Source organism: Rhea americana, unplaced genomic scaffold (assembly GCF_003343005.1).
Source record: "Rhea americana isolate MKP2758 unplaced genomic scaffold, rheAme1 scaffold_47, whole genome shotgun sequence".
NCBI lineage: Eukaryota > Metazoa > Chordata > Aves > Rheiformes > Rheidae > Rhea > Rhea americana.
This window is the reverse complement of record NW_028186612.1, coordinates 4,741,520-4,753,983: the sequence shown is the minus strand read 5'-3', so window position 1 is coordinate 4,753,983 and position 12,464 is coordinate 4,741,520.

Genomic DNA, 12,464 nt, shown 5'->3' with positions numbered 1-12,464 from the left:
AGCCTTGTCACTCAGGAATAGCCTCAGATAGACTTCCCTATCTTCCATGTTGTGCTGAGCAGGGATCAGAGCATGGCCATGAAGAACACGTAGTATTGCTCAGGGTAGATTACCCTTCACTCTGGCATTGCATGTATGGCCCAGGAGGAAACTGCTTGGATGGAGGGCAAGCAAGATGTGACATGCGCCAGGCTGCAGCTTCTCCAGGGGATGTGTTGAAAGTGAAGGAGTCTTGCTCCACCCATTGATTTTTGGATTTGGCCTTACATGCTCTTCCTGCATTGTAATAAAATCAACATAGCCTCAGTATCTCTAGAAAAAAATTTAATTAGATGTCTTTCCTCTCAGTGACGTGGGTGAGTTTGTCTCAAATCTATTTTACTTTCAAGCTTACTCACATTAAATCTCTGAAGCAATTCAGTCATATTTTAGCAGTCATGACAGTGCCTAAGTGAAAACTGAAAACTGCCAGAATTCTTTTCTGTTGCTGTTTGTTTCTAATGGAGAACAAGGAAGTACCACCTGCTTTCCACTATTTCCAGGCATTGCTCAAGAGTGAAAAAGCTTTAATCAGAGCACAGATCTTGAGGTTTAAGGGATGAAATTGTTGGAGATAGGCTGAGATATTCTACAGTCTGAAAATCAGGGTCTTCTGCATCAACAAATTGAGCATGTAGGGATATAAAATTACCATAATCTTGGACCTCTTTTGAAACACACTTGCTTAACACAATTTATATTTACTGGAATGACCTTGTTTGCATACTCCATGTTCATATTTATTAGCTAAAATTCATCAACTATATCTACACTAATAAATTAACCAGTACTATGATCCATTATGTGATCTCAAAGTCAACTGACATGCTCTCACCATGACTCTACTATTCAACTCTCTTGGCCTTCGTGTTAAAACATGATTGCATCCAAACTTCCTATTGGGAATAGTTCCTGGACAAGCCTAATGACCGAAATGTGCCTGGGAGGTCCCAAATGATCCTGGCCAAAAGAGTGCTGAAGACCATTATAATAATTTACCAATATCCCACTATTAGCCCTTCATCAGGGGTATACAGGCTTTCTAAGGTGATTCTCCAGTTCTCCAGCATTTGGACTGTGCCTCTGGGTAATGCCGTCTTCAGCAAATGTCACCTGTGTGCAGCTACTTTCTGTGGTAAACCTTTAGTAAAAATATTAATTACTGATGATTTTAAGGTAGATCTTCTAATAACGTAATTCCTTTTGCTAATTCTCCTTTCACAATAATCCATTTCAATGATGCCTTTACTCTGTTCATCAGCAGCCTGTAATTCGCCTGATCAGTAGCTGCTCCTGAGCTCTCCTAGTGAGAATCTGTCTGTGACATTTTTCCTAAAATGAAAGATTACCTGTGAGTTTTTCTTCATTCCCATCAGGACGTTTTTGAGCCACATCTTTGCAAATGGAAGTATTCTGCACTAAGGGTCTGTTCTAACAGTGGAAGCAATGGCACTAATTCCTTTTCACAGTAATCCTCCCAAAACATTCACAATATTCTTTCTGATGTTAGTAATTTTTTCTGCTTTCTTCCTCACTCCTTCCACTTTTTTTTTCTTTTCTTTCATGCAAATCTAGTGCTTTCTTTGTTTTCAATGTCTCTTGGGTATCAGCTTTATTCCTCTGTGGGCTCCAGGACACTGCTTGCTTCATCATATTATAAGTTGGCTCCTCAGTTCACATATTTTTGTAAAAGATGTCGTAGTAGATTTGTAGATAGATTTGCCACAGATGATACAGACTCCATAAAATCAGGAAGAAGACACAAAGAATACCGGCAGGGTTAATTGAACTTCCATGATTTAGGAGTACAATTTTTGTTTTCAAAAAGGTTTCAGAGATACCTGTGGAAACTAAGATGGCAATAAGTGATCTCTGGGGATTTTCAAATACACTTGAATATCACTTAGATGCTTAAGGTCTTTTCCTGAAGTATTTGTTAGTTTTATTTTGTTGAGAAGTGTTTGGAATTTTGGGGTGGGCGGAGTGGATGTTCTGTGAACTCTTTTGACTTAGGATCAGGATCTAATTCATCTAGTTCAATCATCTAAAAGTTAGTCATCTAGACTCAACTAGTCATCAAGCTCCCTTCATAATCAGTAGAAAGATAAAGGCAAGATTTAAAAGATGATTCACTGCCCTTTAGATAGTTATTTTATTATAGATTGACTCTGAAGAAATCTGTCTGTCCCTTGAACTTTAAGGGGGAACTTACATGACTCAATGGCAAAAGTTTGGTGAGATGAATCCTATTTTTATTATCTATTCCATGGTAGCTTTCAGTCACAGAGGACTGATCACAGAGATCAGCTCAGTTCTTCCAGTCTTAAATCCCTAGCTTAGATAAGTATTTTAGAAAACCCTTTAAAGTTTGCCATCAAGTATCTCTGTGCCTGAGTTATATTTGAAAATCTTGACTCTATATCAAGCAGTGCTGAGCAGCACTGCAGCTGCTGCAGGCCATGTTAAAAATGTGGAGAACATCATGAGTTTATATTCCTTAATGTTCACACCCTACTTTGACAAAATCTTCTGCAAAATGATGTGTTTTGAGTATTATTGTCCATATGCTGACGTCAACTGACACAATTTGATGCTGTTGATATACAAAAATAGTAGTTTTGTGACTGCATAAAAATAGATTTTTAATGTAAAACCACAAAATTGTCTAAGGCCTAATTACATTAATTTAACTTAATAGATTCAATGGAAGCAGTGCAATAATACAGTCACTAATTTTGCTGAGTATAAGGGCCCATTCACAGCTGTAGAAGTTTAGCCATTGACTTTACTGTACAGTTCAATAACTACTTGAAAACTCTTCTATTCCTCTGAGGAGACTATGCTTTGACAGAAACTTTTGCATTAGTCAGGCTTTTAGCATAAAGATTTCTTGACAGATGAACAGATTGACAGTATGCATAAAGAAATGGAGAGGATAAGGAAAACAAATTTTCGAGAAAGTATGTTGTCATCAAAGCTAAGAAATTCTTTTGAGATTAACAGGAAAGAAGAGAAAACCTCTGAAGCTCTGGCAAAAGATAGTCTCCCTCCAGTCACTGGAAAAAAAAAAAAAAAAAAAAAAAAAAAAAAAAAAAAAAAAAAAAAAAAAAAAAAAAAAAAACAGATAACCAAGACAGTACTTTTATGGGGGAAGGGGGGGAACAGAAATGGCAAACATCTTTCACAGGAACTTATTCACACATTTTTACTTTGATTTCTAAGTCCCCTATAACCACTGAACTATTTAACCACCAGCCTTTTAATGTCATTATCCCCACAGTAAATATGAGCAATGAGAACACAGAAAGGTGACATGTCTTGCTCAAAGCTGTAACGAGATGTCTGTGGCAAATTAGAGAATTAATCAAGGTCTCTTAACTTCTGGGGCAACTTAACTTTTCCAAATATCAGACAATTCCAGAGAGGGGGGAAAAAAGAAAAATCATTTTCAGAATATCACAGGGGTTGAGTTGAAGGATCACTTTTCATCACTAACAAAAGGGAAAAAGCCAAACTAGGTTTCTTTCTACACAGCTCCAGAGCGAAGGGTCTCCAAATGAACAGTCACTTCTGAAAACAGGCATGAGCGATGTAATCATTTGCACGTTGTGTGCCATGTTCTCACTAGCTTTGCACACATGCAGGCACATTTTTTGGAGACAGCTTTATGTAACTGACGGTTTCTCTGTTGACAGTACACTTCTTCTGCATGCGCTTGATGAGCAGATAGCTCCTCTGCTGCAAACGGGAGACGAGACGATATAATTTGTGTACTGGCCCTTACAAAAATACTAAGCAAAATTAGTGACTGCATTATTGCACTCCTTCCATTGAATCTATTAAGTTAATTTAATGTAATTAGGCCTTAGACAGTTTTGTGATTGTGTATGTCTCCTGCTAAAGCGAGCTATGGCAAGGACAAATACACTCCTAGTAAATATTTTAGGATATATTTTTAATGCTTAGTCTATTCATATTTTGCATTTTCTTAGTACCTGAAGGGAAGGTGTCAAGGAGACGGGGACAAATTCTTTTCAGTTGTCCCGTGTGACAGGATAAGAAGCAATGGGCAGAAATTGAAGCACAGGAAGCTTTGCCTGACCATGAGAGGGAATTTCTTCACCATGAGAGTGATGGAGCACTGGCACAGGTTGCCCAGAGAGGTTGTGGAGTCTCCTTCTCTGGAGATCTTCAAGGCCCGCCTGGATGCAACCCTGTCTACCATGCTCTAGGTGACCCTGCTGAGCAAGGAAGTTGGACTAGCTGCTCTCCAGATGTCCCTTCCAACCTTACTGATTCTATGATTCTACGGTTATCTATATTCATCAAGGATAAAGTATTGTAGAACACCCTATTGTGTCTATGCTGTATTAGGCAGCATAAGAAAGACTCTCTTCCTTCCTTTGGTACTCTGTTTTGCTTATAAGGTAATATTTCTCCCAGGATAGAAGAAGGATCTGAGCAAAGGAGATTACCCTATTGGATAAAAGTGCACAAGAGAACTGTAGGGATGACACCATGAGACTCCTCTCACACCTTTGAACAAGAGCAGGTGAAGGTGTAACAGCTATGATGCCAGCAGAGGATGAAGGCAGCCTGGAGAATTTGCTGTAACACACATCTCAGTCCAAGTTAAGCCATGGGTAAACTATGGGTCTGCTTAACTTTGTGGAACAGCCCAGGAAAGGAACACTGAAAGTTGTGTAAGTAAATTATAATTTTTGTTTCTGTCGTCTGCCCTTGTTCAGCCAAGCAACTCTGGCAAGAGCTAGGGTTGTGCTCTTGCTCCAAAAAACGGGAGAGGGGCTAAGGAAAAGGAAAAAGGATTCTCACGTTAATGATTTCAAAGGTCTAAGCAGGTAATTTTCTGTACCATAAAAGAAAGGTAAATGCAGAAACAAACACCTACTTTTCACAAGTCTGATGAATTAAGAGTGTACATGAAAAGTACTTTTATTACTCAGGCACTGCAGGATACTAAAACATTACATTTTTGATGTCCTTGCCTGTTTTTAATTCCTCTAACACTATTTACACCCCAAATGAGGACCTCTGATGGTATTTTATAATCAGAGATATGTAGAGATGGAAAGACCATCTCATCCATCTCCAGATTCCAAATAGGATCAAACTTCCCAATGTTATTCTTGACAGATGCTTGCTTGATTTATTCTTAAAAATATCAATTGATAGACCTTCCCTGATCACTCCAGTTACTTATTCCAAATGTCAAGGGCCATATCCATTTCACAGAACTTTATATATCTATAAAATACACACTGGCATCTGAGCCAGCCCTTACGACCTCTTTTCATAGTCAATGAGAGAAGCACAGACTTGGAGGCCATCATTCATCTCACCTGCTTCAGACATCTGCTCTGGGGTGAGATTAATCATATACTTTCTGTCTCTCCCTACTGAATTTAAAAGGCTTCTAGATGATCGGCTGAAATAATAGAGACTTCTGTATCTGTTAGTTGAATCCCACCCTTATTACCACATAGCTAAACATCTTTTCTCAGTATCTACACATCCCAAAGCCAGACACTGCAACTCAAAAGGGTCCACAGTACCAGTGAGCTTATAATTACCTAAAATGGCATTTTTCCTCAAATGGCATTACCTCAAATGGCATTTTTCCTTTTTTTTTAAATGACAATAACATCATGTTGTGAATTAATATGCAGACTGGAGTTCACTGTTACCTCCAGATCCTCTTGTGTTTTACTTCTAATTAATCAGTTACTTGTCATTCTAATTGTGCATTACATTATATTTAAAAGTTATCTTTATTTCATTCTTTTCACAATTATTGCCTCATTATGTTTTAATTCTATCTAATTTAGTAGTAAATTTTAATTTACTCCAGATTAATTTATCCTTACAATCCAGTTACTGTGTATGCATACACACTTCTCTAAATATACAAACATATGTATTCACAAAGACTCAGAAGCACAGATTCATATTACATGTAGATACACAAAAAATCTTGTTTCTGTATATGTAAAGAGATGTAGCCTGAACAATAAAACTGTAAATTCATTTCTAGTTCTTTATGAATTTCTTCAGTTCAAATCTTGAAAATTAAGCTTAAAACTGGAGCAGAAGGCACCAAATTCAAAGTCAACAATTCAACAACATTTCAAGAACACAGGGGTGTAAGCTGTACTATAAACTCGGTGTCTCTGCTTACACCACTAACTTGGAATATACTTTTAGCTTTGATTCAAATTCTGTTCTGTTCACTTTGAAAATGAGAAGTGAGTAGGAAAGCTTTTGGGCTGACATAGCAACATTCATTTCTTAGAACCCACAGCTGAATGGTCAAAATTACGAAAAATGGTATTCCATTTTCCCTGGGGCATATCTGAGACTGCCCAATTTCTTTTTATGCCCTGCAACATTTATTACTATAGTAACAACATACAGCTCTCTAATTTGCTTGATTGCAGACTGAGAGTCAGAAGAAAAGGCGAAGTGGTGAACTTTTCAGTAAGATACGAATCTTTCCATTTAAAAAATTATCCAAGAAGGAACATTCAGTTCTCAGTTGTTGCTATACAAAAGTGAAGACATTTTATTTTTTCATCCTCGGCAAGACCTGACAGAAGAAAAATAAAATCTTTTTTAGTTTAATATTTTCTGATATATCAGTTTTTCAGGGCAATTAGTCCTTTTTCAGCATTGATGCCTTTAATCTACTATATGTTCTTTATTTTGTTTCATTTGTTTTACTTTATTTTACTTTGGTGCAGCACCAACAACTCCAAAATGTAAAGTGCCATTTAAATTTGCTTTCTCTTCAGACTCCACATATAAGGATCTCGTTACTGTTATGCTATGATTTGGAAGCGAACTGAGTTGGGTTTAGCAAGTTTTTGATGCATTCTTTATGCCATCCTTAACCTTGTATAGACCTTGCATATAATTTGAATATTTTTTTCCCCCCGTGCTTTCAGAAGTGTTGAGAGATCAGTCTTGGTTCACCTAGTTTGGACAGCTGAATGTTAGGCATCTAATGTACGTTTTCCCGTGATGGCTGCAATGGAGAATCTTACTTCAGATCAACTCTCCGTGGCTGCCAGATATGACGTTGATATCTATAGGTCAGCGCTTGCAGTCTAGTGAGTCTCCATGTTTACAGAGACCCAAAGACATGCCCACAGGCTAATTCCTCCCTCCGTGTTCAGACAGTCAGTCTAGGATTGGATGAAACCCCCTCTAAAGGTGTCTTGTCTTTTCAAGAGAGTAGAAGATGCACAGGTAGATGCCTAACTTGGCTACGCCTGTGGGATAAACACCACAACAAGGATTGACACAGTGGCCCAAAGGGTTTCCGCATGCCAACCATGTGTGAGCTGGTTCTCGTGGATGCCTACAGAAATCACAGTGAAGGCAGCTGTAACGAAGAAAGACGGGTCTTTCTGCTAGGTGCTCTGTGTACCAGCACACAAATGCTGCGCTTGCTATATGCACCTTCAAACTGTCAAGTGAATGCAACTTCTATTATTTTTCTGCTTACATTCATTTTCAGGCAAAATTCACTTTTTATGTCTGCAAAGATCTTAGCCCAAATTCAGCCGCTTCCATCTTCATTTTAAAGCACAGAGATCATTTTTGTACCATACAAAAACTCAAATCTCTTTTGATAAATCACTCTTATTCAGATGTCTTGAATCAGAAAGCCATTTTTAATATTATTTTTCGCTTGATTATAATATGAGACAGTGTAATTCTGGGAATGTAAAGTAGGAAATGATTTATATTTTACTTGAGAGTGAAGTATTTTTGACAGAAAAAAAGAACTCACTTGCCTAGAGGTGTTATTATGTCTGCTGAAGCCGAAGTGCTATTCAGTTACCCTTAAAACAGGATAATATGCACATAGCAAAAATTATAAAGCAAAAACTCTTGTCACTTACTCCACGTTCGCAGTATCCACCTACTCCAAATTCATTATACACTTGATAATAGAATGCTCAAAACCAAACACACAATATTTCTTTTCTACCACCTATTGCAGCTTTAAAGAAAACAAAAGAGCAGGGAAAGCAGAAATCACATGTATTGTAAGCAGACTAATCTGAATTCACTACCAGTTCAGTGATCAAAACAGCCTGGGGGATTGAGATCTTTTTTTAAAAAATATATATATATATATGTATATTAGTTTTCCTTTTCACACTTTCAGGGGTTCATTTATGTTACGTTTTCTACACTGATGGCCACAGTTTATATTATCTGAAAGACTTCACAAGAGATCAAGTGAAATCAGGAGGAGAGAAATAAAGTCCACATGAGAGTGCACAGATCATATAACTTCATGCTGAGTAATATATAGCACATACTCCTCCAAAAAACATGGCAGCACCCCCGGCAAACTCCTACAGGTGTAAAGATGTCGTGTTGTAGAAAAACAGTATCAGAGCTGCCAAGGTTTTGAATCCAGAAAATTGACAATCTCACTATTTTATCCAGTTTTCAGACTACCCAGTACCAAGAGAATAAGGAGATTACTCAAAAACTGAGGCTAAATGACCTTCTAGCCGTTCAGGCTGTGGTCATAGCACACAAAGGGAGGTTCGTGCCTATAGGCACTGTTTTGGTGCACCGTAAGAGTGATATTTATAGTTAAGATGAATCAGCATCTGTCAGGGCTCTCTGCTCTCCAGACTTATCCTGCTACACCGCTAGAGAAGATAAGATGCCAAACACTTAAGTGGATAAAAAGATTAGATGAAACCAAGCCCTCACTCAGCAAGTGGGGAAAAAAGGATCTCTATCTTTTACCAAGAGATTTCTTTTTCTTTTGTAAAAAATATTTCCAGTAAAAAGAGATGAAAGAGCCCTGATTTGCACATGTAAAAATATACCAAAAAGATGCAGTTTAATGGATGTTCTGAGAATGATTCTGTTCCCCCCTAGCTCATAACACAGGAGGTAAATATAGTTCAGGATATGATGCATGTGTCTGAATTTAAGCTTCTAAATTTTAGATGTCTAATTTTATGCTAGTTGCTCCCTTTGAACTCCAAAGAAGAAAATAAAATCTTCCAGGGAGCCATGCACGTTATCCTAAAAAAAGGTACTAAAATTTATCAGAGGAGCAAGCTCTGGAGGCAACTGTTTGTTTCCAGGGACAGGGGAGGAGAGGATGCCAGGTGGGAGGCAGGCATCCAGTCTTTTGGACTCTACCTCCTTGGCAGGGAAAACACAGATGAGAGTATTTAATGTCCTTTTCACATCCCTTCAAAAAGAAAGAGCTACTTTCAGCAGGGTTTCATACACTTTCTTAAATTAATGGTAAAAAGATAGATAGTTTTGGATATAAAGGCGTAGTCCAAAGCTGAGTGAAGGTCATGGAAAATGTTCCTTTTGATGAATTTTGGAAGAGAGTCTTCCAAAAGCATACTATGCGTTTGTCTGGATAATTATATTAAATCTACACTGATTAGGTGTAGGAATGAATTAACAAGTGTGAACAACACAGAAGAGCTGCTTCTTCAATTTTAATTAGTTTTACATGGGTAACTCTGTAAGTTCCTTAATAAACTGAATAATCCTAGTAGGAGAAAATAAAAGAGAGTGAACATCCATGCTATATCCTTCAGCTGAGAGAAGAGGAAAAGGACTCTTGGTGCATGTGGCACAGTGAGTTAATAAGCTGTATGTGCTAGCTATTACCCTTGATAGTTGCTCTGGATACAGAGGATCATTACTCTTTTTGTATAATGTGAGAAATGGAATTAAGATTTCATGAACATAGTTTAATACTCAAGGGATGCTAATAAATATGTGTAAGTTGGGAGCAGTAGTTTTAATAAGGAAATTAATTAGATTACCTAAAAGCATTTTATCATGTCTTTAAAAACCCAGGTGGCATTCAGTTACCCATAAAGTTGTGCTAGCTAATAAAAACAAATTTATTTAACTTTCTACTACTTTGTTGTTTAATTCAATGTGTTTTCAAAGTTTTAGTGAAATGGTGACTATTAATAAATCTGATTTCATCTGGCTTTCTTTTCAAGAAGATCTTCAAAGCTCTTATATTTTTATTTTGAATTAATTTTATAGGACATACCCTCAGAAAGGCAAAATTGCCTTGTGCTGAGTGAGGACACAGAACTAGCTATACTAGCTATAGTATGGCTCTAGGTGAATATTATTGCATGATTTGAAACAGTCAAGTCACTGAAGATGAAACTTTATCCTAAAAGAGGGCATCACCACAGGCTTCCTCTATATTCTCTACAACTCCATATTCAAAGAATTATCTTTGGAAAAAGTTTCTTTAGCTGTGTCTCACCTGATTTTAGACTGAAAATTAGAAGAAGATTTCTAAAGAGCAGAGCAGAGAGTTTCTGGAATTCTCAATCTTGCTGTGAGAAACTGAAAATAGGATCTTGGAAAGTGTTAATGAAACCGCAGTAGAGAAACTCTTTTCTAGTTCTCATAAAATCTAAGCACCCAGACTTGCTATATATACTTTTTCTAACTTGACTTCTATGCACAGTAGACTTGAATCAAGATATGGAATTATAGAAATCTATTGTGAGATTCATGTTATCTACTCTTAGATTCCCAAAAAGTAGATATCCAGTCTAAGCCATCCCTAATAGTAACAGGAGTATCATCTGAAGAGTATCTTTAGACAAATATTCATCCCATCCACTTTGGGGATTTATCTCAGTCACTCACAAAGAAGCATTTAAAGTCATCTGAGATGCCTGAAGTGTCTTGCCTGGCCATCAGGTGCTTCTCCAGAGGGCAATAGGTCCTCATAGGTTCTGTGTTATATCTGCCAGCTCCATTTAGATGTTTTGGACATCCCATGGCACTAAATGGCACTAGAAGCCTACACTAGGCAAATTAACAGAGCTCCGACACCTAACTCATACATGGAGATCTAGGCTGTAACATCTAAATAAAGGGGTCCGAGGCTGGGGCATTAAGCTAGAAGAAATCAATCTTATACCCAAAAATAGATAGCATAACTCCTGCAATTAGTCACTTCTTTTTCCAGGAAAATCTCTTCAATCTCATTTTAAGGTCTTAAAATTTCAGAGTTTCAACAACTAAGCCACAGTTTTTTTAAGGTTTTAGGAAGAAAAGTATAATTGTGAACTGGGGAAGTTCTTCCAAAACCTTATTACATTTGATAACATCTGATGAATATGAATTCAAATGAATGCAAGGAAATGATCAAACCTGCAATGCATCATCTTGTTCATTTAACCAAGAGCTGTGGGATTTTTAGCAATGGAGCTAATAGTACTACAGTTTCTGCTTTTCAAGATTGCCTGAAACTAGACAACGGAATATTTTAAAACTCTTTCAAAAGCAGAGAAGTACGGTCTTTCTTTTTTAGAAAGAAGATTAGACAAGTAGATGTTGAGGAACATGATGGTGGCAGACTGTGTGAAAAGGAACGGGAACATATCAAGATCTTTAACTGAGCTCCATCACTCTGAAGATGAACATGTAGTAGCTCTTTGACAGGACTAGCTGGGCTATTTCAAAGAGTTGCCTGATAGTAATCACAAAGCCATATACATTTCCTTCTGACTTCTGAAAGCACTAACCCATCACATGATGGCTTAATACTCAATAGTGTATCTTCTAAAGTATTCTCTTCTAAACTACTTTTGGTATGCTAGAGAACTACCTACCAAGGATGGAATACACTTAGCCAGATTAATGTTCCTAATTTCTATGACATCAGTCTAAATTATATTGCCTTGCTCCATTTTTAACCTTTTTACATGCATACAACATGCAGATGAGTTAGCAAAAATTACTCCCCTTCAGCCAAGAACTGATGGCTGACCATGCATCTGCTGCATATTAGTTGTAGCGTGAAGCGAGCCAGATGGAGTTAATACAGCTGCAGAGTCTATGCAGCTTTTCCCCAGAAAAGCAGCAGCTCCCTGCCAAAGAGTGGTAACTCTTCATAATATACAAACTTGGTAGCTGCAACTATCTGATGAGCCTATAGCACATTGCCAAGTCTGAACTGCAATGTTACATAAGCTCTATGCTAAGATGTGAAGGACACCACCACACCTCAAAATATGGAACAGAACTTCCCAGGAAGCAATGGATAGAAGTCACATGGAAATTATGTGGTTTTCTTTTTGAAAAAAGTCTTTTTTTTTTTCCCCAGGGTATTAATTTCTCATCTTCAACCAAAAAAGTCATTAAATCATTTGTTGTCCAGAAGCATCTACTTCATATGAAAAAAAAAATCCTTTAGGAACAATCAACTTCTGGTAGCCAATTGCAAATAATTTCTTACAGATCTTCATAACATGTTAAGGAAAGAATATGCCAATGGGAAACCCTTCTCAATTACATGAGGCCCTTTTATAGTTTACCCTTTACGTATGTATTAACTAGGCCAATATGAGCTGAGTTTCTACGTG